The sequence below is a fragment of the Dermacentor andersoni genome, chromosome 6 (assembly GCF_023375885.2).
Source record: "Dermacentor andersoni chromosome 6, qqDerAnde1_hic_scaffold, whole genome shotgun sequence".
NCBI classification, from domain to species: domain Eukaryota; kingdom Metazoa; phylum Arthropoda; class Arachnida; order Ixodida; family Ixodidae; genus Dermacentor; species Dermacentor andersoni.
In genome coordinates this window covers 163,119,583-163,145,035 of record NC_092819.1, presented here as the reverse complement: position 1 = coordinate 163,145,035, position 25,453 = coordinate 163,119,583, and the positions used below count along the sequence as shown (strand labels likewise).

Below are 25,453 nucleotides of genomic sequence, written 5' to 3'. Positions count from 1 at the left end.
CGACTCTGGGCTCGCGGCGTGTGACAGGCCCGTTGGCGGCGAGCTCTGCTGGTTCCTGCCAGCGTAACAGGAGCGGAAGCACTGCTGGCGGCCACGCGAACTGCAGCAGTGCTCGGTTTCGGCAGCGGCTCTCAGGCGCGACCGCAAGCACAGCCAGCAGTTCGCAACGCTAGCCGCCGTTGTCGTTCCCTGGTCCCCGTGAGCGTCGGACGGTTCCCCGAGTGGACGGTTAGCCGCTTGTGCTTGGACTGCCCGGCTGTCCGATTGAGACAGACCAGTAATCGTCTCACCCGCTTCTGTAACAGGCCCCACAAGGTCGTCGGCGTCCCGTGATCGTTCTGCCGAGCCGTCCAAATCCGAACTACAGCGCGCGCTCTCCTCGCATGCCACCCGCCGCACACCACCATGCAATCTTCCTTTTTGTCCTAGTCCTTTCGTCCCGCCAAATGGCCCTCTCCTCACACTACCCCCCCCCCCCCCCCCCCCCCATCTTTAGTATGATGTGTCGTGAGTTTGAATCCGGAGGCGGCAAACCGGCAACACTTTAGCGAAGATCACACAAGCAGTAACTTGCGAACGCACTAGAACGATTCAATGCATACACTGTACGCAGCAGTTTGGAGAGCGGGTATCGACTCATCTGAGGGGCGTTATCGGTCTAATGTTTAGGGTTTTCATACGGTAGTGTGGTATCTTTGCATGTAAGTCGCTCTTAGGCACTACCCCGCCCTTAAGATTGGGTGAAGGGGTGCCCAGCTCTTCTAGTAAGGCTGGCGTGACTATATGCTTCTGCCCGCAAAACACATTGCTCCGGTAAATTCTCGTGGGTTGGCTATAGGTCATTTCGACTCTGAAAAGCGAGTGTAGATTCTTCCTTCTCGCTGAACTTGCTGGTTGTAGTCGGTCCGTCGGCTGGGCCACATAGACGGCTCGCCAGGGTTGTGTCTGGTTCAGCGGAAGGTGGAAACCGTTTTCGGTAACGGTGGAGTTTTGCTGAACGCACTCGTTCCGGGTAGCTTTAGCTGCTGCCTTCGGAGGCTTGAGTTTCCGATTCGTAGCCTTTAATTCAATGTGTCTGTTCCGCACTGAATGTGCTTTATCGCATTCTTTCTAGTTGAGCATGGCTTCTCCTGAGGGGTTCCTGACACGGGGGCAACGGGGGCGCATGTCTTTCCGTATCCTTATTTTTGTCATAGGACGTCACCCCCAACTTGACGCAGTCTTTTCCGTCCATCCATGTTGTAAGGCTTTGAACCCGATTCGGATCGTCCAGTGAGATTGTTCCTTTAAATCGCGTCCAGCGTGCACTTAGCGCGAACTTCTACAAAAATTGCCGTAAACCGGTAAACCGGCCTGTAGGTCGCGGTAAACCTTTCTTTGGGCACCAATGACTGCCGCACCACAACGGTGTTGCACACAATGTCACGAAATACTCTAACGGGGCCGTTTCCTAGGAACCATTTTGTCACAGGCTTGTCACCAATTTGGCCTTCAGTTAAAACATGCAAACTAAATCACTCGCTGGCGACCCGTATTCTTTCCCCATCTTTAAGAACGAGTTAAGCATTATCAGTCAGCTCATACTCCGATTTGTCCAACGAGACCATGCAGGAGGCTTCTTTCCTGTCCACGTTACAGGCTGGCCAAATATTGCCGTTGTGAGCGATCTTCGCACCCATCTGCTCATGTGCGGGAAAGCTTCTTTTTGTCCGGGACCAGCAGTCCGCGGCCCTGTGTCCCGCTTTGTCGCACAAGAAACAACGCTCGTCACCTCGAGTCGTCTTCTTGCCCGACTGCGACTTTGATGCAGACGCACCCATTGTGTTGGTATTCCCTTCCTGGCTCAGGTTTTGCAACATTTGGGCTTCCACGAAGCTGTCCGCATTTTGGGAGCAGCGCTTCAGCGTTCGGCAGCTCCGGTCATTCAAGAACACCGCTAGTGGTGGACAGCAGCCCTTGAATTGTTCGGTAATAATCATGTCTCTAAGGCTAGCACAACTTTTCTCTTTCCCCACCTTTTGCACTTTGACCCAGTGATCAAAATAACCGGCTATTCTGGTGGCATACTGTATAGCAGGCTCGTTGTCTACAGGCCTGGCATGGCGAAACATTTCACGGTATACCTCAGCAGTGTGCCGAAAACGCTGCAACAGTACCGTCTTGATCTGGTCACAGTCCAGGGCAGCGTGCGAGTCAAGACGACCTATGACCGTTAGCGCTTCGGCGGTCATGCAAAGACTCTGCGAGGGCGGCCAATTCTCTCGCGGCCATTCTTGGCATGTTGCGACAAGTTGAAAATTTTGCGAATAAGCATCTAGGTCACCTCTGGGTTCATTAAATGGTGGGATCAGTCGGTGCGGACTGCAAACGGTTGTCATCACGGTCGCACTCGAGCTAGCCGGCGCGGCGGCCTTAGAAGCCTGTGAGCTACCGCCACTCTCCTAAAATTCGAGCTTAAAGGGACACTAAAGTGAAAAATGATTTCTTCTGCATCAGTAAATTCACTTTCTACAACACCAAAAACACCACTCTTACAACGATAAGACGTTTGGTAAGCCAGAAAAAGCGCAAGAACGAAATACGGGTGGTGACGCCTACTTCAGTTCCCGCACCTGGTGGCTGTGACGTCATGGATATTTATTTATTTATTTATTTATTTATTTATACTTACTGCTGCCCCTTTATGGGGCTATTGCAGGAGTGGGTTAGACAAAAAGTAGTCATACAAAAAAAAAAAAACAGGTAAACAATAACATTAAAAATTGACAAGAAATAAGGCAGATGACACAAATGAAACTCAAAATAACAGCAACACTGAGAGTCGGTGCAAAAACGAGAATGAGTAAATACACTGTAACAAGAAAATACATAAAATCAGGTGTGGTTAACTTTTAACAGGAAATCGTTTAATATAAGTGACCTAATTGTTCCGGGAATTAAGTTCCAGAATTCAATAGTACGTGGGAAAAAGCTGTATTTAAATTTATTAGGTCGAGCAAAGTAAGGCTTAATATTAAGGCTATGGTGACTCCTACTTGACCGAGGAATGTCTGAAGGAATATATATGGGATGTGAGACACAAGAAAAATTTACGATGCCATGCAGAAACTTCAGTGACTCAGTGTGACGGCGTATGAATAAAGGGGTTAGGTTCAAAGAAGATAATGCACGAGAGGGTGAAAAATAGTGATCATAGCGACGATATATGAACCTAATAGATTTTCGTTGTATGCTCTCAATGGAGTTAATGTCACACTGCTTATGAGGGTTCCAGACAGGAGAAGCATAATCTATGACTGGCCGAATTAAAGTTTTATACATTAGTAACTTAGTTTCCTTTGGGTAATTGTTAAAATTGCGCCTCAAATACCCGAGCTTCCGGAGTGCTTTAGTGCAAATGAAGTTCATGTGTTTTGACCAGGACATGTTAGTGGTAAATATAACGCCAAGATACTTGTATTCTGAGACCCTGTGCAAGGATAAGTCGTTGAAAGCGTAATTGGTCAATAAAGGAGAGGCACTATTAGAAAATGACATTATCACAGTTTTAGTAAAATTTATTTTCATTTGCCAAGTGTTGCACCAGGTACAGAAGCTGACAAATGAGGAATTTAGTTGAAGATGACCTTCTGGTGTGTTAATCACGCGATACAAAACACAGTCGTCCGCATAAAGGCGTATGTGTGAAGTGACGTTTCGAGGTAAGTCATTGTGTATAGTAGAAATAGTAAAGGACCAAGAACTGACCCTTGGGGTACACCAGATGACACGTCAACAGAAGAAGAATTAGTTGAATTTTAACATACGAATTGTGACCGATGAGAAAGGAAACTGGCAATCGAACTAACCAAGTGAAAATTTTCCAAGATCATTTTAAGCTTTATTAAGAGATTAGAATGCAGTACAGTATTGAAAGCCTTGGAAAAATCTATAAATATAGTGTCGACCTTTGGTGCCGATATCAAGGGCGCAGAGGATGTCGTGTGAGAATTCAACAAGTTGTGTTAAGGTGCTGAAACCGTTCCTAAAACCATGCTGAAAGCTAGAAAGCATGTTATTAGATTCCAGAAATTCCACTATATGTTTGTGAATTATGTGCTCCAGCATCTTACATGAATATGATGTTAATGAAATAGGTCTATAATTAGATAAGAGCTGCTTATTACCAGATTTGAATAATGAATGTACTTTGGCCAGCTTCCATGAGGATGGAACAATGCCGGTATTGAGGGACTTCTAAAAGATGGTTAGGGAGCGAGCAGACCACAATGAATAACGAACGAGAAAAAAATTGGGTATACCATCAGGACCGGTTGATTTTTTAGTCTCTAACTGTAGTATTAGGTTCAGTACACCGTGCTCTTTAATCATGATAACAGTAATCGGAGTTGTCACTTTAGGAGGGTCAAAGGATGGAACTTCGCGGGTATCTCATGAAAACACAGATTTAAAGTAGGCATTAAAAGCATCAACTATTATTAACGGATCATTAGTTGTTTCGTCATTGACGATTATAGATGCCGATGTAGACTCTTGGCAAGACAGAGAGCCAAAATTTGCGAGGATTAGTTTTTAGAAGATTTCTTAACTGGACATTGAAAAAACGATCTTTTGCCGATTTCGTATTTACTCGCAGTTCTTCCTTTGCCCTACGAAACCTGATAGCACTATCAAGGTCTGATAAACGCTTTACGCGCCTGAGGCGTCCAACGCGGCGTGATAGTGAAGGATATCACGTGCCATCCAGAGTACTTTGAGGTTCTTTTTCTTTGTTTTTAGCGGAACAAAACGTTGCATGCAGTCACTGACAATAGTTTTAAATTTGCTGACTAGTTCGTTGATGTCACCCATGTGACTAATCGTGTGAAATTCATCGAAAGAAGAAGCAAGAAAATCGGTGATAGCAATATCGTCAGCGCGAGCGAAATCAGGAAATGTGGTGAAAGTCGACAGCGGCGCGAAAACAGGACAGTTAATAGCTACCACAGCCTTGTGGTCCGAAATTCCATCAACAATATCACGTTCAAAACCCGACTGATAAATAGTTGAACCGAGAAAGACCAAGTCAAGCAGCGAGTCACCTCTTGTTGCTTCTTTAACAATTTGCTTTAGATCGAAGAACAAGGAAATCTTCAGCAATTCTTGACACATGGATGTATCCCGACCAGAAAACGTAAATATGGCCAATGGATACCTGGAGCGTTGAAATCGCCCATCAAAATAAGATTAGACAGTTTGAATGTTTGTATGTTCAAATAATCATTAAGGATGCGCAATACATCGACAGATGAACCTGGCGGTCGATAAAGAATGCCGATTACAATGGAGTGTTCATTTAGAAAAATTTTGCACCAGACAGATTCATTTTCTGCTGGTGCCTTCATAACGGAGAACTTAATGCCAGATCGAACGATTAGAGCGACCCCTCCGCCTTTGCTATCCTGTCGATCCGTTCGTATCGCCGCATAGCCTGGGGGAGTGAATTCAGAATCATGGACGCCATTGTGAAGCCACGTTTCCGTAATGCCCACAATATGTGGGGAGTGCGAACACACAAGAGACAAGAAGTCAGGAAATTTCTTTATAATGCTTCTAGCGTTAATATTGCTACGGAACAATATGTGCGATCACGAAAAGGCGAGCAGTGGGACGACGACAACGATTAGAAGCTAGCGCGGGCTGTTGCCTCTTGGCCAAGCGCAGCGTATTTTCTTGTAAATATACTTGTACATAGCTTTTCGTCTTCGTCTTTCTACGTAACAATATTCACAATCGAGAGCTTTTCATGCCTGTGCTTAGGACGTCAAACAGAAGGCGTAGTAGAATGTCGGGCTGTGCGTTTGAGGGACTGCCTGTGCTCTTTCTAAAGGGCATCCTTATCAGTGCTCCAGACGTACCGAGATTTATCAATCAGAATGAAATTGAAGCGAAGCTTCACCTCTGAGCCATTGTTGCGATATACCTGGGACGCTTCCCAAAGCTTTTTTTCGGAGAGCACGAATTTTAAAGGAGAAGTCTTCGGTTGCATGGTAGTCAGTGTCTTTAAATTTTTGTACGTTCTTTAGTATGGTTATTTTCTCGGAGTAGTCCAAAATTCTCAGAATAACAGGACTTGGACGGTCCTCGCGTACCCTACCAAGCCTATGACAGCGTTCGATTCTTGGACATTGGATCGACAATTTCTCTGAGATGACGTTTGACACCTTGTTTAATAAGTCGTCCCCATCTTCATTTGGGTCTTCTGGGATGCCATACATGATTAAGTTATTGCGACGAGATCTATTTTCGAGGTCATCATTTTGCTTACTCAGCTGCGCCACAGCAACAGTCAAGGAATCAAGTTTAGCACGTAAGACGTCGTACTTTTACGGTGGTGAAGACTCAAGCGCAGTCACACGAGAATCGAGATGTTCGAAACGCTCGTCGACAGTTTTCTGGAATGACTTTATGTCGGCTATGTCACGAGCTAATCGCTTCTGCCCATCTGACAGTTCAAATAGCATTTTGGCAATCATAGCGTCATTAGCATCAACGGCCGTAGCGGCGGCATATGACGTGGAAGCAGCGGCTGCCGCGGTTCTCGTAAGGCTACTCGAAGCCATTTGAATTTTGGGGGAAGGGTGAAGACCAGGATTTTTCTTTGGAGGGCCAGGGTTCACTTCCACGTCACCGCTCAACAGAAGGCGACTCAAGCAATACATCATTTGAGAAGAACAGGACACAACATCATGTGGGCAAAGGAACAGCAGTAGAAACCTATCGTCGGATTTAATACAATGAGCGCCTTTGCGGTAACATACCTGCACGAAGAAAAATATTCGGGTGAGCACCTTGCCGGCACTGCTGTCACCTAGCCCACTGAAGAAGGGTGCTGGGGGTAACGCTTTTATATCCCCGGTAGATGACGTAATAGCAGCGCGGAGACCACTGATAGCCGGCTGATCCAGCGAGGCGTAGGCAAAGGCGTGCAGGGGGTCGCCAGATGCGCCGATGAACGGGCCAGGGCTATCACACAAGGTGATAGGGCAGTTCAGGCGCGCATCGTCAGTGCACTGCACGTGCCGACCTTGAAAGCAGAGGCCAGCTGGACACGAAGAAATGTTGCAGCCAAAGGGAGCAGCACAGCACTCAACGGGAACAGCCAGGCAATCGAGGAGTTGCACGAAGAAAAATATTCGGGTGAGCATCTTGCCGGCACTGCTGTCACCTAGCCCACTGAAGAAGGGTGCTGGGGGTAACGCTGTTATATCGCCGGTAGATGACGTAATAGCAGCGCAGAGACCGCTGATAGCCGGCTGATCCAGCGAGGCGTAGGCAAAGGCGTGCAGGGGGTCGCCAGATACGCCGATGAACGGGCCAGGGCTATCACACAAGGTGATAGGGCAGTTCAGGCGCGCATCGTTAGTGCACTGCACGTGCCGACCTTGAGAGCAGAGGCCAGCTGGACACGAAGAAATGTTGCAGCCAAAGGGAGCAGCACAGCACTCAACGGGAAGAGCCAGGCACTTGAGAAGCTGCACGAAGAAAAATATTCGGGTCAGCATCTTGCCGGCACTGCTGTCACCTAGCCCACTTCTTCTAGGGCCTACTAGGGCCTTCTAGGGCGTCTTCTGGCGTTTTCTAAGGCCTACTAATTATATATAGCGGTACAGATTGACTACATTGTGTTCTAAAGGAACCAAATATTGAACATGGCAAGTTTCGGGAACCTTTACTCAGCCAACGCGGCCCAAATGCGAGAACATACTTTGGAATCCCTGACGTCACGCTGACATACTGGCGAGGGGGTTTCGGCGCGAAATTCAAATACTGATACTTGGACCTTCATTTTTTCATCTAATAATCAAACAATTTTTTTTCAAATGATTGTCTGCAGGGTTCTGAAGCAATGCTTAATTAGTCGAAACTGATTTATTGTTTCGCTTTAGTGTCCCTTTAAGTTCGAGGACTTCCCGCTCTTGCCCTAGCAGTTTCTGCTGCAGGCCCATTTGTTCTTTCGCTACATTGCGCTCCTCTATTATCTTATCGCGCAATCTCGCACGTTCCACCTCCACCCATTCACTTAACGCTGCCTCCTTCAGACCCAGCTCTCGACCTAGACTGTACAATTTGTCGGTCTCCATGTCATCCCTCCGTGCGTGAGCGTTGGCTGTGGATGGTTAAAGGCAATCATGGCAGGCTCGCCAAATGTGATATACAGGGTGGTTCGTGAGCCCAGGGCTCAACACATAGCGAGAAAGGCATAGATAACTGACATTGTCTATATCCCTTTTATGCTAGGGCGCGCAAAACATTTACATGTACACAAAACACAAGAATACATACAGCACTGAACCAAGTCTAGGGCACGCTTGGCGGGTCTATTCTAGTCGTCCGGGTCTACGCGGCAAAGTTCGCTGTCGTAAAGTTCCGTTCTCACCCTACGGGTGACAATCTCGCGCGCAGAACCACGGCGTTGTCCTCAGGGTTGTCTAGTGGAGCTGCCGCGCCCCGGCACCGGGAAAGGGGGCGAAGAAGACGCTCACCACACTGGGCACGAGGAGTGTGACACACGCGTTGGCGGCGAGCTGTGATGGTTCCTGCCAGCGTAACAGGACCGGAAGCACTGCTGGCGGCCATGCAAACTGCAGCACTGCTCGGTTGCAATGGCGGCTCTCAGGCGCGACCTCAGGCACGGCCACCAGTGCGGAGCGCTAGCTGCCGCAGTTTTTCCCTGGTCCATGTGAGCGTCGGACGCCTGCCCGAGCGGGCCATCAGCCGCTCGTGCATGGGCTGCCCGGCTGTGCGATCGACACGGAGCGGTAGCCGTCGCACCCGCTTCTGGGACAGGTCCCACTAGGTCGTCACCGTCCCGTGATCGTTCTGCCGAGCCGTCCAAATTCGAACCACAGAGTGCTCTATCCTCGCGTGCCGCCCACCGCGCGTCACCAATCCATCACCATCAAACAATGACAAGGAATTCTGTGTTGCTAGATAATCAGCAACGTTGTTGCAGTCGATTATAGGTTTAGTAAAATAGGAATACTGTGAACAGATAATTGTTGTTGACAACGATCTTACTAAGAGAGTATGTCGCATGCGCGTAGCGTCGCCGCTGGAATGGCTTATTATTTTCGATGTGTCAATATTGTAGTGCCCAGTTACTATCTAGAAAATAACTTCAAGCGACGAAACGATTCCTATTTGTAACATACAGGTATTGGCTCTTTTTCTTTCGAGGTCAGTGATCGATTTACGGCGGCCATAGGAATAATAGATACATCTCACTGCATTTTTTAGCTCTTTCTAATTTGTAGATATTGGTATTCATGTAGGGATCCCAGATTATCACAGCAGATTCTAAGATTTGTCGTGCCACAACATTATAAGCAAGGAACCGAGTTTCAGGTGGAGCAAACCACAATGCGCTCTTTAAGAAGGACAGTCTGTGAAGAGCATTGGCGGAGACACCATCAATATCTTTTTCTGCAAGAAAGTTTATTGGAAGTCCAGAGGCCCACATAATTGTAGCACGTCGCTTCAGAACACGCGCGTTATTAATATTTTTCTCTGCTTCAGCTGAGGTGTGATACTTGTTCGTGCACGCTAATTCTCAGCGGACCCACGTGGTGTCAGAAAGAACAAATGGAGTAGTCATACATAGCATACCAGTCCTATTACATGCCTGACTGAAGCTCGGTCACTATGGTCCCGAGCCAAGCTTGAAGCTCCTATGCCAGAGCCCAGCTCGCGTGCCGGGCCCGGGCTTTCGGTTTTTCCCTATTCTGTGCGCTGCTTCAGTTTCAACTTCTCACTGTAAACAAACGTTTTAAGATTACGTAAATTGTCACTGAGGCATTCGAAGTTAGTAACTGTCCGCCGGCTTCATTTTTCTGCGTTCAGTGACCTCGTTTTCGCAGACCACAATCAGACTGATGCAGTTGATATCGGTTCCTTCAGGCGCGCAGACTTCTCAATACATAGGCGTTAAGCAGTACTACATTGTAACTTGAAATCGCATATAATGTTCTCCAATGATGTGAAACAACTGCACTGGCATATCCTTAATGACTTCATTACCACTTGATGGACCTCTATACTAAGGTTATACCGTTGTTTTTTTGGCGTGACATAGTAGGAATATTCTCATCGGATTGGTCCAACGGCCTAGCCAGGGGAAGCACACTCTCCGCCCTCCCCTCCTCTTCGCAGTCTCCTGTCAAGTGTGTGACCCCAATCTCCGGAAACATTCCTGGCTACGCCCCTAAACTCGCCCTTTTACAGTTCGGTATCGCAAGTTACCTCAACATTTCTGGCGGAATTTTCAGCGGCAGTTCTAGGCGTCTGAGCAAACTTCCCCCAACCATGTCACCAAAAGCACGTTCAATAGTTTATTTGTTATCGGAGTTCATCTCCCTTGCCGTGCCTGGCAGCTTCCATATTTTAAAGATTTCCTACTCCTTATCCGCGTTTTCTACGGTCGGTCAAGGCCTCTTTTTGAATTAAATGGCTTATTCCTTAAGGATCATCGTGCTTGCCTGTTAGCTTCTGTGCTTCCTTTCTCCTGAAAGCAAAATCAAGTCTGACATCCTCCCCTTAATATCATCCCTTGCTTTTTCTTTGGAGCAGAAAATTTTGGAAAAATCGACAAATCCAGGCCACGCTCAGGACGCGCAGTCGTGTCCCCCCAGTACATTCTTATACTTCGCAGTCTTGCGCTGTCTCCCCTTTGTCGGTTGTGCAATAAAACAAAATCAAGTGATAATTTTTTACTGAGCTGTCTTCCGCGCACGCCGGCAGGAACACATTGCGAATCCTGACTTTATAGGTGGTGTGCGCAAAGCTACCTAGGGCAACACTCGTCTCTCACCGCCAACAAGGCATGTAACACCAACTTGCTCAAAACGCTACAGTTTCCACTCCCTCCGAATAGATGTTTAAAATTTTTGTTCTCTCGTTTGCTGCATTTTCTATTTATGTCTGATAGCTCTCTTTTCATTTAATTGAAACGTGGGTTATACTATGTGCGGTTGACTACTTCAATTACGCTGTGCTATTCCCTATTTGATATTTAGCATTGATCTTAGTAAAGCCTAGAGTCACAATAGTTATATTGGGCCGGGCGATTCTTCGACAATCCCTCGCAGTAGATATTCACCAGAGCTCTTATGCCATCCGAATCATTTTCACCATTCTGCTGCCGTATGTTCAGTTTAACTTTTCCCTCTGCACAGCTTCTCTAACATCCTTGTTTTGACTAACCAGCACGATAACTTATATATTAAAGGTCTTTTCTTTCTAGAGGTCCAAATATTTTTTATTGTTTCAGCGCTACTTGTGGAGGCCATCCTATGATGAAAAAGTGAAACCATTTTAATTGTAATTTCAGTTGATATCCATGATATCTATTTCATCCTGGGCAATATTTTGTCATTCGTTGTGTCCGTTCGCGGCTATTCGATAAAAGGGACTTGGGAATTTATGTTTTTCAATATCTCACAGACTGCAATACAATTGAAAACTAGAGCTTTCTTCCAGTACAATACGTCTCAACAGTGTGATTACTTTTTGCTTGTTCTTTACCGGCATTGCCTGCCCTAAATTTGTATTAACACGTTCTCTAGCACTGACGAGTATAGTCATCATGGCCTTTTGTACCAATGCGACCAATGCCGTTTGTGCCGCTGGCGTTCAACCCTACCCTGACAAGATTCGCGCTCTCCAGAACTTTCCTGTTCCGTCTTCCGCCGCCGACGTAAGCAGCATTGTTGGGATATGCTCGTATTTCCGTCGTTTTGTTATGAATTTCGCCGGCACCGCTTGCCCGCTCACCTATCTACTTAAGAAGAACATTGCTTTCACATGTGGCCTTGCTCAAACCAAAGCCTTCTCTCCCCCCGTACGCTTGCCCCCGTCTCTCCCATTGCAGGCTGATTATGATCCGTTTCTCATCATCATCATCAGCCTGGTTATGCCCACTGCAGGGCAAAGGCCTCTCCCATACTTCTCCAACGACCCCGGTCATGTACTAATTGTGGCCATGTTTTCCCTGCAAACTTCTTAATCTCATCCGCCCACCTAACTTTCTGCCGCCCTCTGCTACGCTTTCCTTCCCTTGGAATCCATTCCGTAACTCTTAATGACCATCGGTTATCTTCCCTTCTCATTACGTGTCCTGCCCATGCCCATTTCTTTTTCTTGATTTCAACTAAGATATCATTAACTCGCGTTTGTTCCCTCACTCAATCTGCTCTTTTCTTGTCCTTTAACGTTATACCAATCATTCTTCTTTCCATAGCTCGTTGCGTCGTCCTAAATTTAAGTAGAACCCTTTTCGTAAGCCTCCAGGTTTCTGCTCCGTACATGAGTACTGGTAAGACACAGCTGTTATAAACTTTTCTCTTGAGGGATAATGGCAACCTGCTGTTCATGATCTGAGAATGCCTGCCAAACGCACCCCAGCCCATTCTTATTCTTCTGATTATTTCAGTCTCATGATCCGGATCCGCAGTCACTACCTGTCCTAAGTAGATGTATTCCCTTACCACTTCCAGTGCCTCACTACCTATTGTAAACTGCTGTTCCCTTCCGAGACTGTTAAACATTACTTTAGTTTTCTGCAGATTAATTTTTAAACCCACCCTTCGGCTTTGCCTCTCCAGGTCAGTGAGCATGCATTGCAGTTGTTCCCCTGATTTACTAAGCAAGGCAATATCATCAGCGAATCGCAAGTTACTAAGGTATTCTCCATTAACTTTTATCCCCAATTCTTCCCAATCCAGGTCTCTGAATACCTCCTGTAAACACGCTGTGAATGGCATCGGAGAGATCGTATCTCCCTGCCTAACGCCTTTCTTTATTGGGATTTTGTTGCTTTCTTTATGGAGGACTACGGTGGCTGTAGAGCCGCTATAGATATCTTTCAGTATTTTTACATACGGCTCGTCTACAATCTGATTACGCAATGCCTCCATGACTGCTGAGGTTTCGACTGAATCAAACGCTTTCTCGTAATCAATGAGAGCTATATCTAAAGGTTGGTTATATTCCGCACATTTTTCTATCACCTGATCGATAGTGTGAATATGGTCTATAGTAGCCTTTACGGAATCCTGCCTGGTCCATTGGTTGACGGAAGTCTAACGTGTTCCTGATTCTATTTGCAATTACCTTAGTAAATACTTTGTAGGCAACGGACAGTAAACTGATCGGTCTATAATTTTCAAGTCTTTGGCGTCCCCTTTCGTATGGATTAGGATTATGTTAGCGTTTTTCCAAGATTCCGGTACGCTCGAAGTCATGAGGCATTGCGTATACAGGGTGGCCAGTTTCTCTAGAACAATCTGCCCACCATCCTTCAACAAATCTGCTGTTACCTGATCCTCCCCAGCCGCCTTCCCCTTTTGCATAGCTCCCAAGGCTTTCTTTACTTCTTCCGGTGTTACCTGTGGGATTTCGAATTCCTCTAGCCTATTCTCTCTTCCATTATCGTCGGGGGTGCCACTGGTACTGTATAAATCTCTATAGAACTCCTCAGCCACTTCAATTATCTCATCCATATTAGTAATGATATTGCCGGCTTTGTCTCTTAACGCATACATCTGATTCTTGCCAATTCCTAGTTTCTTCTTCACTGCTTTTAGGCTTCCTCCGTTCCTGAGAGCATGTTCAATTCTATCCATATTATACTTCCTTATGTCAGCTGTCTTACGCTTGTTGATTAACTTCGAAAGTTCTGCCAGTTCTATTCTAGCTGTAGGGTTAGAGGCTTTCATACATTGGCGTTTCTTGATCAGATCTTTCGTCTCCTGCGATAGCTTACTGGTATTCTGTCTAACGGAGTTACCACCGACTTCTATTGCACACTCCTTAATGATGCCCACAAGATTGTCGTTTATTGCTTCAACACTAAGGTCCTCTTCCTGAGTTAAAGCCGAATACCTGTTCTGTAGCTTGATCTGGAATTCCTCTATTTTCCCTCTTACCGTTTGCCGCCACTGAACTTCACACGGACGCCAGCGGCCATGGTATCTGGGCTGTACTCGTTCAATTGCAGCGTAAGGCGTAGCGCGTAATTGCGCATACGCCAGCCGTTTCCTGTCACCCGCCGAGAGGAATTCTTCAATTACCGAACGAGAGTGCCTGGCATTATTTCGGGCAGTTGCCGGATTCCGCCCCTACTTGTACGGCCGCACATTTTCCGTGGTTACCAATCCCCACGCCTTGTGCTGGTTCGCCTCTCACAAAGGCCCCACTGGATGATTGGGTAGATGGGTGCTTCGGCTCCAAGCATATCCATTTGCTGTTTCTTACAAGTCGGGCCGCTTGCACAAGGACGCCGTCATATTGTCGACCACCTTGAATATGATGCGTATGACACCGACCCCTGCGTCCTGGCCGCTTCTGATCTGCACGACATCGGCACTGGACAACGCCATGACGACTGCTTACGCGTTCTCATTGACATAAAAATTGTTATAGCGCAATCACATGCAACCACAAGTATGAAGGACGGGACACAAGCGCTGACTGTCAACTAAATTTTATTGACGGAAGACGGATACCTTATATAAGGGGAAAGGCAGAAGTGAAGGGGGAAGGGAGTGATACAATCGGGGAAAAATGACAATGCGCATCGATGAACGAACGTGCCAGCAGTCAACGGAATCAGGCGCAGAAAATTTAGTTGACAGTGAGCGCTTGTGTCCCGTCCTTCATACTTGTGGTTGCATGTGATTGCGCTGTAACAATTTTTATGTCAAGTATGCACCAACTCGCCCAGAAAGAAGTTTTAATGAAGCGTTCTCATTGATCGTCTCAATTCTGGACATGCCCGCGGTGCCCACGCTGCGCATGTTCGTGCTTAGTGACGGCGTTCTCTACGGTAGCAGCTTGCGCCCTGAAGGACCAGAATTTTTACTCGTTGTACCACGCCATCCCCGTATATGAGTTCTTGAGCAGTTGCATTACGCCCATACTGCAGGCCACCTCGTCATTTCGCGTACTTACGACCGTGTACGGTGCCGCTTCTACTGGCCAGGCCTGTACCGCTCTGTGCGCCGCTACGTTGCAGCCTGTGTGCTCTGCCAGCGCCGCTGCTTTCACCCCATCGATGCCCCCTCAGAACCATTCTTTCGCGTCCATCTCGACCTTCTCAGCCCTTTTCCGACGTCGAAATCTGGCAATAAATGGGTCGTTGTCGCGGCTGATTACGCGACTCGGTATACGATCACGCGAGCTTTGTGCGGAAGCTGTGCAACTGAGGTGGCAGATTTCTTTTTACATGACGTCATTCTCTATCACGGCGCACCCCGGCAGCACCTCACTGATGGCGGCCGCACCTTCTAGTCCCGAGTAGTTGAAAACATACTTCGGTCCTGTTCTTCCGAGCACAAGCTTTTCACTGCCTACCACCCGCAAACAAACGGACTGGCGGAGCGGCTCAATCGGACGTTGACAGAAATGATGTCTATGTACGCTTATGACGATCACAGTGGTTGAGACCGCACGTTACCCTTCGTGACTTTCGACTATAATTCGTCCTGTCACGAGACCACTGGCTTTTCCCCCTTTTACGTTCTCTTCGCCGATACCATTCTTTGCCCTTTGACACAGTGGTTCTTTCCTCGACGAACACTCCCACTGTACATGCTCAAGACGTCTTCGGCTGGGCTCACCCGGTACGCCAGATTGCCGGCTCCCGGCTTACTGAGTCGCAGGCCACGCAGAAGATCCGGTACGACAGCCGACATCGGGACGCCCGATTTCGTCTTGGCTCCGATGTCATCCTACGGACACCATGTCGGCGCGTCGGCTTGTCTGAAATGTTGCTGCGGCGCTACACAGGACCTTACACGATATTGCATCAGCTTGGCGATGTGACCTACGAGATCGCTCCGCTGGACTTGCGTGACCCCAAGGACGTTGAGCATGTGTACCGGCTGAAGCCTTATTTTGCCGCGAGTTCACCTCCTTTATATTTAGCGCCGAGACGGCGCCGTTACAGGTGGGGGTTATGTTACGGCGCAACCAGGAGTGGCGCCACTCAGAAGAAGATGATTTGACGTGTAGAGGTGGAATCGGTCTCGACAGCCATCTTGTTTATGATCTCTTATAAATATTGTAAATGCCTCTTTCGATGTGACATCTGCTGCGTAACAATATAATTGTCATGAACAAAAAGAAAGAACAACCGACGATTACGATAATCCCTAATGCGAAATTTGAGCTACGCTGTTAACGTGTTTGCATTTCGCGATATAGCGGCTGGCGCTGAAAATGTTTTCTCGTGTGGCACGTTGCAAACGGAGCCAAGTGTGGCGTCACTGCCTCGCCAATCGGGAGATCGCGAGAAGCGGTGAGTGGGTTATTTCACAGCGGCTGCCGCAGAAAAACCTCCGCTGAGTCTGCACTTTGTTTCCATAAAGACGACACACCCTACCATGACGCCATCTGGTAGCCATCGTCGCCACAATGCCCGCCTTGCGCAGCACTACGCTCTTCTTTTCACACTTTCGCCATTCTCTCTGCCTCCGCTTTCCGCCGCATGGTTCCGCTGCGCCCTCCTCCTCCGTTTTCTTCCTCGCGCTCTCTTCGCTATCGGCGACTTTCATCTACCACAGCGCTCCGCGTTCACTTTCATCCTGCACTGTGTTCTTTCGCTCGGTTACGAGGGAAAATGCCGACACTCGCCGCAGGAACGGGCGCGTAAGCTACACTCTAAAATACCTCGGGCATGAACCGATGACGACCTCCATGTTACAGTGACGGTGAAGAAAGCAGCTAATTGGAAATGACGAAACTTGCGTTTTAATGGGCGAACTTTTGCCCTCAAAAATGGGCAACACATAAAGAACGGCGACAGCGGCGAACACAGTCGGCGATCATCGAAAATATGATTAGCGGGTCAAGAGCATCGGCTTTTATACATCAGTCATGAAGCTTCCAGATTAATCGCTGGTGCCCACGTGTCTTCCAGAAAGTTCTACACCATTCGCGTCATGCATACATGAAATCAGATTACACAAGGTTCGGTGACAACAGACAGCGGATAGAACCATCGATAGGTTTCGAGAAACTTCCGATACATGCAGGCGCGTCCTGCTATGTGCGATATTTGTTAGGCGGTGAAGCGTCAATACCCCCCTCTTAAAAAGCATCGTCCCGATGCTACAAACAAAGCAGGAGAGCGAAACACAAAAGGACACTTACGAGTCCAAAGTAACAGTCTAAAGAAAAGAAAGTCCAAAGGTCAGCAATGCAAAGTTTCAACGTTCATTAGCGCTGGTAGAACCGTTTAAGTCGCACAACGTGGACTATTTCAGGTCGTGAGCGGCACCGCTGTGATAGCAAAATGCCGTCTGGCACGACCTCATAGTCGACTGCGCCAATGCGTCGGATGAGCTTGTAGGGTCCGAAATAGCGGCGTAAAAGCTTCTCGCTAAGTCCTTGTCGGCCTATTGGGGCCCAAACCCAAACCCAGTCGCCGGGCTGGTACTCGACGTAGCGTTGTCGAAGTTTGTAGTGTCGGCTGTCGGCCCTGTGCTGGTTCTTGATCCGCAGGTGGGCGAGCTGTCGGGTTTCTTCGGCGCGCTGGAGATATGTGGCGACATCAAGATTCTCTTGGTCGGTGACGTGCGGCAGCATGGCGTCGAGAGTCGTCGTTAGGTTCCTGCCGTAAACCAGCTTGAACGGCGTGATCTGTGTTGTTTCTTGCACCGACGTATTGTAAGCAAAGGTTACGTACGGCAGGACCGCGTCCCACGTCTTGTGCTCGACGTCGACGTACTTTGCTAGCATGTTGGCGAGGGCCTTAGACGCTCCGTAAGACCATCGGTCTGCTGGTGGTAGGCAGTTGTCCTCCGCTGGCTTGTCTGACTGTAATGCAGAATGGCTTGGGTGAGCTCCGCTATAAAGGTCGTTCCTCTGTCGGTATGAGTACTTATGGGGCCCCGTGTCACAGCAGGATGCTGTCGACTAAGAATTTCGCCACTTCGGCTGCGCTACCTGTCGGCAGAGCTTTTGTTTCAGAGAAGCGGGTGGGGTAGTCCGTCGCCACTACGATCCACTTATTTTCGGGTGTTGACGTCGCGACCGGATGTGGGGATTTTGTGGGGTGTCGTCATCCTCGTCAGCTTGCGGCGGCTGGTCAATGGGGGTGCGCGATAGGCTGCCACGCGCTCCAATTGCAGCCGCCGCAAGATGACGAGGATGACGGCATGCTCCTTGGAACATTAAGCGCGGAAGACCTTTGTGTGATGTTACAATATGCAGAAGACAAAGATAATGATGAATAGCCGGGCAAAGGAACAAGAGTTCAAGATCGCTAGTCAGCCTCTAGAGCCCGTGAAGGAGTACGTCTATCTAGGTCAATTAATGACAGAGAGCCCTGATCATGAGAAGGAAATTTTCCGAAGAATAAAAATGGTTTGGATCGCATACGGGGGACATTGTCAGCTCCTGACTAGAACGTTACTATTATCATTGAAAAGGAAAGGGTACAAACAGTGCATTTTACCAGTGCTGACATATGAGGCAGAGACTTGGAGACTTACAAAGAAGCTCGAGAACAAGTTAAGGACCTCGCAAGGAGCGATGGAACGAAGTTTGCTAGGCATAACGTTAAGAGACAGAAAGAGAGCGGTTTGGATCAGAGAACGAACGGTTATAGATGATATTCTAATAGACATAAAGAGAAAAAAATGGAGCTGGGCAGGTCATGTAATGCACCGGTTAGATAACCGTTGTACCATTAGGGTTACAGAATGGGTACTAAGACAAGGCAAACGCAGTCGAGGACGGCAGAAGGCTAGGTGGAGGGATGAAATTTGGAAATTCGCGGGCGCTAGTTGAAATCGGTTGGCGCAGGACAGGGGTAATTGGAGATCGCAGGAAGAGGCCTTCGACCTGCAGTGGACATAAAATAGGTTGATAATGATGATGATGATAATGATAGGCAGTCGGCATAATAACGTTTTCGTCCGGACTTGTAGGTTACAGTGATGTGTTATTCTTGTAGTCTGAGGCTCCACCACGCCAGCAGTCCTGAAGGGTCCTTTTAATTCACTAGCCAACAGAACGCGTGATGGTCGCTGACCACTTTGAATGGCTTGCCATATAAGTAAGGGCGAAATTTTGCTGTAGCCCAAACGATGGCGAGGCATTCCTCTTCGGTGATAGAATGTTTGCATTCCGCTTTTGACAGCGACCAGCTACCGTAAGCTATCATCCGTTCAACTCCGTCTTTCCTCTGGACTAGGGCGGCACTGAGCAGGCTACTAGCATCAGTGTGGATTTCTGTATCGGCGTTTTCGTCGAAGTGCGCAAGTGCCGGTGGCGACTGCATGCGTAGTTTGAGTGCTTGAAATGCGTTGGCCTGCGGCGTTTCCCACTTGAACTCAACATCAGATTTAGTTCGATGTGTCAGAGGCTCAGCGATGCGTGAAAAGTCCACGACGAAGCACCTGTAATAGGCACACATGCCAAGGAATCTACGCACTGCCTTCTTGTCGATGGGCTGCTGGAACTTTGCGATGGCAGCTGTTTTCTGCGGGTCGGTTCGGACACCAGATGTGCCTAGACGTGACCTAGGAACAGAAGCTCATCGTAAGCGAAGAGGCACTTTTTCGGCTTCAGAGTGAGCCCTGATGACTTGATGACCTCTAGTACTGTCGTAAGCCGCCTGAGGTGATCATCGAAATTCCCGGCGAAGACAACGATGTCATCCAAGTAGACAAGACAGGTCTGCCACTTCAACCCTGCTAACACCGTGTCCATCATGCTCTGGAACGTTGCAGGCGCCGAGCACAGAGCGAATGGCATGACCTTGAACTCGTAGAGGCCGTCTGGCATGATGAAGGCGGTTTTTCCTCGTTCCTTCTAGTCAACTGTATTTGACAGTTGCCATGTTTGAGATCCATCGACAAGAAGTATTTCGTGTTGTAGAACGTCCTTTGTGATCTAGTTCAGTCGACGATAATCGACGCAGAAACGTCGGCTTCCGTCCTTTTTTCTTCACCAATGCACAGATGCCCACGGGCTTTTCGACGGCGGGATGATGTCGTCGGGCAGTCTTTCGTTGAGTTGTTGTCTTAAAGCTTGACAATCTCGCGCTGAAACTCGGTAAGGGCTCTGGTGGAGTCGAGCGCACTTTTCGGTTATTATGCGATGCTTTGCGAGTAGTGTTTGTCGAATCCTCGATGACGTCGAAAAGCAGTCTTTGTATCGTTGGAGCAGACTTCTGAGCGGTTGCTGCCTAATTATGGAGAGGCTTGTATTCATGTCGAAGTCTGGTTCGGGAACTACGGTCGAGGGGCAGATGCTGCAGAATCCGAGAGGACAAACGCATTGCTGGTTTTCACAATTTCTGCAATGTACAGGATCGTTGTGCCCTTGTTGATGTGCTTGAACTCCTGGCTGAAGTTTGTCAGCATCACTTTCATTTTCCCTCCGTGCAGTCGAGCGATCCCTCTTGCGACGCAAATGTCACGGTTGAGCGATAGACGTTTGTCACCCCCGATAACGCCTTCTACGTCAGCGGTTGTTACGGTGCCGACGGAAATAACAGTGTTGGAGCAGGGCGGGAGGCTCACTTGATCTTGGAGCACACTCAAGGCGTGGCGACTACGAGAGGTCTCCGGCGTTATAGCTTGATTTTACGACAGCGTTATCGACTTCGACTTCAGGTTCATGATTGCGCCGTGTTGGTTCAGCAAGTCCATGCCGACAATGACGTCTCGTTAACACTGTTGGAGGATAATAGTGGTAGGGTAAGTCCGGTCATGAACGGTAGTTTTCGCTGTGCAGATTCCAGTCGGCGTTATTAGGCTCCTGTGTCTACTAAGGCGGTGACTGCATGGCCATTAAAAGCACGTCGAGGTTGGTGGCTCTTTGTCTTGCGTTGCAGTTAGGTCTCTGGGTCGGATCACGGCTGCGTCTTGTTGACGTGTGGCTGGAACGTCGCGTCGTGAAATCTTTTTTTGTCGGGGTATTTTTTGGTTCTAAGCATCATCGGCATGGCAGCGGCTCGTTGATATGTCGTCGAGATCGTCTTTTCGGCGTCTTTGTCAGCGGCGGAGGATCTTCGTCAGTTCGACGAACAGCAACCGCACCTCCATCGGTTGCTGCTTTTACTTTTCTGGATATGGATGGGCTCGCAGACTAGCCCCGGGCTGGGCCAGATTATGGTCGGCGTTTCGGGGTCAGGTAGCGGCCGGGGACAGCGAATGGTCATCGTGGGCTCCACTTGCTGTCGCGAGGTAGTCAGCGATATCGCGAGGCTGGTCACCTTGCTGCGGGCGCTGCGTGTTGACGGCAATCCTTGGATGACTCAAGTCACGGTATGGGCATTGGTGGTAGACGTGGCCAGCTTTTCCGTAGTGATAGTGTGGCGGGCAGTGGTCGGGGGCGCGCCATACATCTGTCTTTCTTGGGCGCATAGCGGCAGACGGGCGAGTTGGTGGTGATGGTGGCTGACGGCGGTATCGCGGTGTTACAGGGCTTTGGGGCGGGCACGGAGGGGGACCTTGAGAGCGGGCGGTGGCGGCGGCGTAGGTAATCGCTTCCGGCACGGGAGGCGGTGATTCGGGCTGCACTTCGGAAACCCCCTGTGACTGCTAAAGTTCTTCCTTGACCATGTCTGTTACCGAGGACACCTGAGATTGCGACGAAGGAAACATCTTGCATAGTTCTTCGCACACAATAGCCCTGATGGTCTCTTGGAGATCACCGGAGCCCAGTGCCTGGGTTGCGCGCTGTGGCGTGAGCACTCGGCGGTTATATTGCCTAGTGCGCATTTCCTAGAGTTTCCTCAATCACCGTTGCCTCTGTCAAGAACTCAGCTACAGTCTTCATTGGGTTGCAGATCAGACCGGCGAAAACTTCTTGCTTTACGTCTCGCATCAAGAAGCGGACTTTTTTCTCCTCGGACATTGCCGGGTCGCCGTGCCGGAAAAGACGGGTCATCTCTTCCGTGAGGGCATTGGGTAGTTGTCCTCTGGTTTCCAGCAAAACTACGGCCCTTTCTTTTCGGACAGCGATCGTGAATGCCTTCAGGAAGTTACTGCGGAACAAGTCCTACGTTGTAAGGGTGGATTCCCGGTTCTCGTACCAAGTCCTCGCGGCATCTTCCAGTGAGAAATACACATGGCGTAGCTTATCCTTAGAGGTACAGTTGTTGAATATTGAAATCCTTTCGAAGGTTTCGAGCCAGGTTTCCGGATCCTACGACGCAGCTCCACGGAAGGAACCCAGGTCAGCTCCACGAGAGCTGACCTGGGTTGTTGAAACACAAAGGGGGACGCTGGGCCTGCCGTTGGGGTTGTTGAGCTTGCCACGGTCTTCCTGGTCGTATCAGGCGGTGCTCCGGGGGCAATCCTTGCAGCCTGCGGCTAGCTCGCTGGTGTTGGGCGACGTTGGTGTTGTCATCGGGTTCCTGGCTTGGATCGCGGCTTTGCGGGGGCGTTCGATACATGAACGCACTGGAACTTCTACCAGCTGTCACTTAGTAGTGACGGTGAAGAAAGCAGCAAAACTGGAAATGATGGAACTAGCGTTTAATTGGGCAAACGTGTGCCCTCAAAAACAGGTGTTACGAATGGCCTGCCGAGATGCCAACATGCAAAGTTTCTCAGCCAGCTGCAGCAGCAGGGTTGGTGTTTTCTGGGGAGCCACCGTCATTCTCCAGTCGAACGGCGCCACTAAGTTTACTGTGTGCGGAGGACAATACGCCGCGTCCGCGACTCTCCGTCGCGGGAAGGCCGAGATGAGTTCGACGAACCAGGCGTGTTACTGAACCCGCTACCGCCGACCTGGTCTGCCGTGAGCGGGGGAGTTCCCGAGGGAATGTCTCCGGCGGCAACGTCCCACGCGCCTCTCAAGACGCATGACAATGGAGAACCGGCGGCCACACTGCAAGGGTCAGCTTGGTGAATAAGAGGCGCCCCCTTTGGTCAAGACGTAAGCTCCGAGTTCTGCGAAGCCCGTCTGGCCTCGGTGGGGGCAGTGAAAGCTGTGCGTACGTGTGTGTGTAAGCCCTCCCACTCAAAGGCGGCTCGGCTACGATGACTCGAACGTTTCCCTCACCTAGGGACCTAGGGAGCACGGAGTGTTTATAAGCAGCTGTTTGTCGGCTGATAGAGTGTGCTCGTCAATGTGTTCGTCATCGTGCTCGTGAGCTCTGTGCTCGTGAGCGTGCTCGTAAGCTGTGTGCTGTATGCTCGTCTTGCGTGCTCCATTTGGGAGCCACGCTTGACTGTCGAATGTATATCTTGTTCTTATGTAAAAATATGTAAATAAATCGTGCTCACTTAGTCCTGTTCCCCCCAAGTTCCTCCCTACGACCTACAACCCTTGAAACTAGTGGCTGCGGCGAGATCGTCCCACAAATCCTACACAGGCTACGCTCAAAGAACGGCGACAGCGGCCAACACAGTCGGCGATCGTCGAAAATTTGATCAGCGGGTCAAGCGCGTCGGCTTTCATACATCAGCAGGGGGGGGACACTCCCCGGTTCCGGTGGCACAGGAAATTGGCGCCATCTCTGTAATGGGCGACGCAAAAATCCGTTTCCCTTGCATGGCCTCGTAGATCGTCGCGCGCACGCGCGCCGATCCAGGTGGCCAAGCCCTTCCCCCCGTTCAACCCCTCTCCCTACGCCCTCTCTCGTAATACCCTCTCAACTCCCTCACCTTCGACTGTCTACGCGCCCGCGCCGCCGTGCCATCCCCGCCGGCCCGGCTGCTGCTTAGTCCGCTACGTAACGCTTTATTTTTGTTATCTACTGTCATCGAGATGCGTGCGCTGCTGTGCGTTGACCGACGTGGCTAGTTTCGTCAGTTCTGTGGTCCTCGGTAGCTGTGTGCCTGTGCTCCGCGATGTTTCACCCGTTTCACGACTCGTACCGCTCGTGCATCGTGCAGTGGTGCACAAATACCTCAAAAACAAGTCCTGCAAGGTTGTTCCGGGTGCCTAAAGACAACAGGTGAGCGCTCAGACCCAAGGACATCAGAAGGCGCATGTACACGAACACAGCCCTGTCCATTTGCGTACTCCATGAGGCTCCGGACGTCGTTGCGCCTTGATTGTGCTACACTTGCCTCTTCCCGGTAGAGAAAGCTGATAAATAGATGTTCCTCCTCATTGTCACCTGGTCTGTGACTTGTGTTTTTCTGTGCCAAGTCTCATTCTGTAACTTCAGTAACTTGCCCAGCTTTCCATACCGCCCTCAGTGCTTTTTCTGTGTATCACGTTCTACAAACCAACTAACAGCTGAAAAATTACTGTTAGTGTTCGTGTACTATCTCAGTAACCGCCGATGGGAAAACCGCGCGAACAACCTTCATGTGTAGGCATGATACGCTTTTTTTTCCTCTGGAAAGCATGAGCATTGCAATTGTCCTACATGCAGATTTTTGCACTTCGTGTTTATTATACAAGGGAGAGCCCAGTAGGTACGACTTAGTGCCTTAAGTGACGTAATTTTATTGCTAAGCATTGCATTCGGGTAGAAAGAAAAGTCGTGTTGGCTTGTTTTACCTGGTCTTTGATTGAGGGCCTTTCTGCGAATGTTTTCTATGTGCTGCTGCAAAAGCCGACTACCTTCTGTTCCCCTTGCCACCGTTACTCAAGTTGGGGCCAAGTGCAAGATAATGTGATAATGTGTGTTTCAGTCTTTAGTACAATGTTATTTTTTTCTGCCATGTTTTTTTCAATCTGTTCAGCAGTAATGAACATGTCAAGCATTTCATATACTTTCGTGCAGATTTATAAGTAAGCTTTCTTTTGGTATGGCTCTCAATCAAACAATGTTAGCATTTTATTCTATATTTCAGGTATATTGCGTCTCATTGTTTTTGCCATTACCAGTGAGCTTTCCCTTTTTATAGTTGTCGTGACTATGTCATACTCGTCGTCCAATTTTGTGCAATATCTTAGTGCACATATCAGGAGCTCGTCTACATTTAGGTCTTGAGGACGTTATATAAAAATCTTGTTTTTATATGTGTGTACATGAAATGGCCTTCGCGTTTTCTAGCACTTTCTTTTGTTATTTCACCATCTGTGAACTTTTGTCTTTAGTACTCTTGTATATGTCATGCACCTCTCACTTTTGCTCATTTTTTGAGCGTGTATCACACCACGTTGTAAGAAAAATCTCTTTCCGGAAACGAAGTCAATAAAGCGAGACTAAACATCTGTTGTGTTGGAAGTGGAATTTTTTTTATGTCCCGGCACATGCTGGTATAATATAAGTGTGGGCAAGACTGCGTGCGTGTCAACGCATAGCCCACGGCGCACCACGCGCCAGCTCGCAAGCAATGCCAATGCGCGGCGTAGCGCGCGCATTGCTTGCGAGCTGGCGCGGGGCGCGCGGTAACAAGCGCGCTATAAAAAAGAAGAAAAAACGCGCCGCTTACGGGTAAAAACAAAAAAAAAAGGGAGCGGCGCGCGCGGCATGGGGGAAAGGGGAAAGAGA

General features: G+C 48.9%; 1 pseudogene; it reads right to left on the bottom strand.

The window, feature by feature from the left end:
- Positions 1-7,544, bottom strand: part of LOC140219131 (uncharacterized) — a 35,246-nt pseudogene extending 27,702 nt beyond the window's left edge.
- Between the last annotated feature and the right edge of the window lie 17,909 nt (positions 7,545-25,453).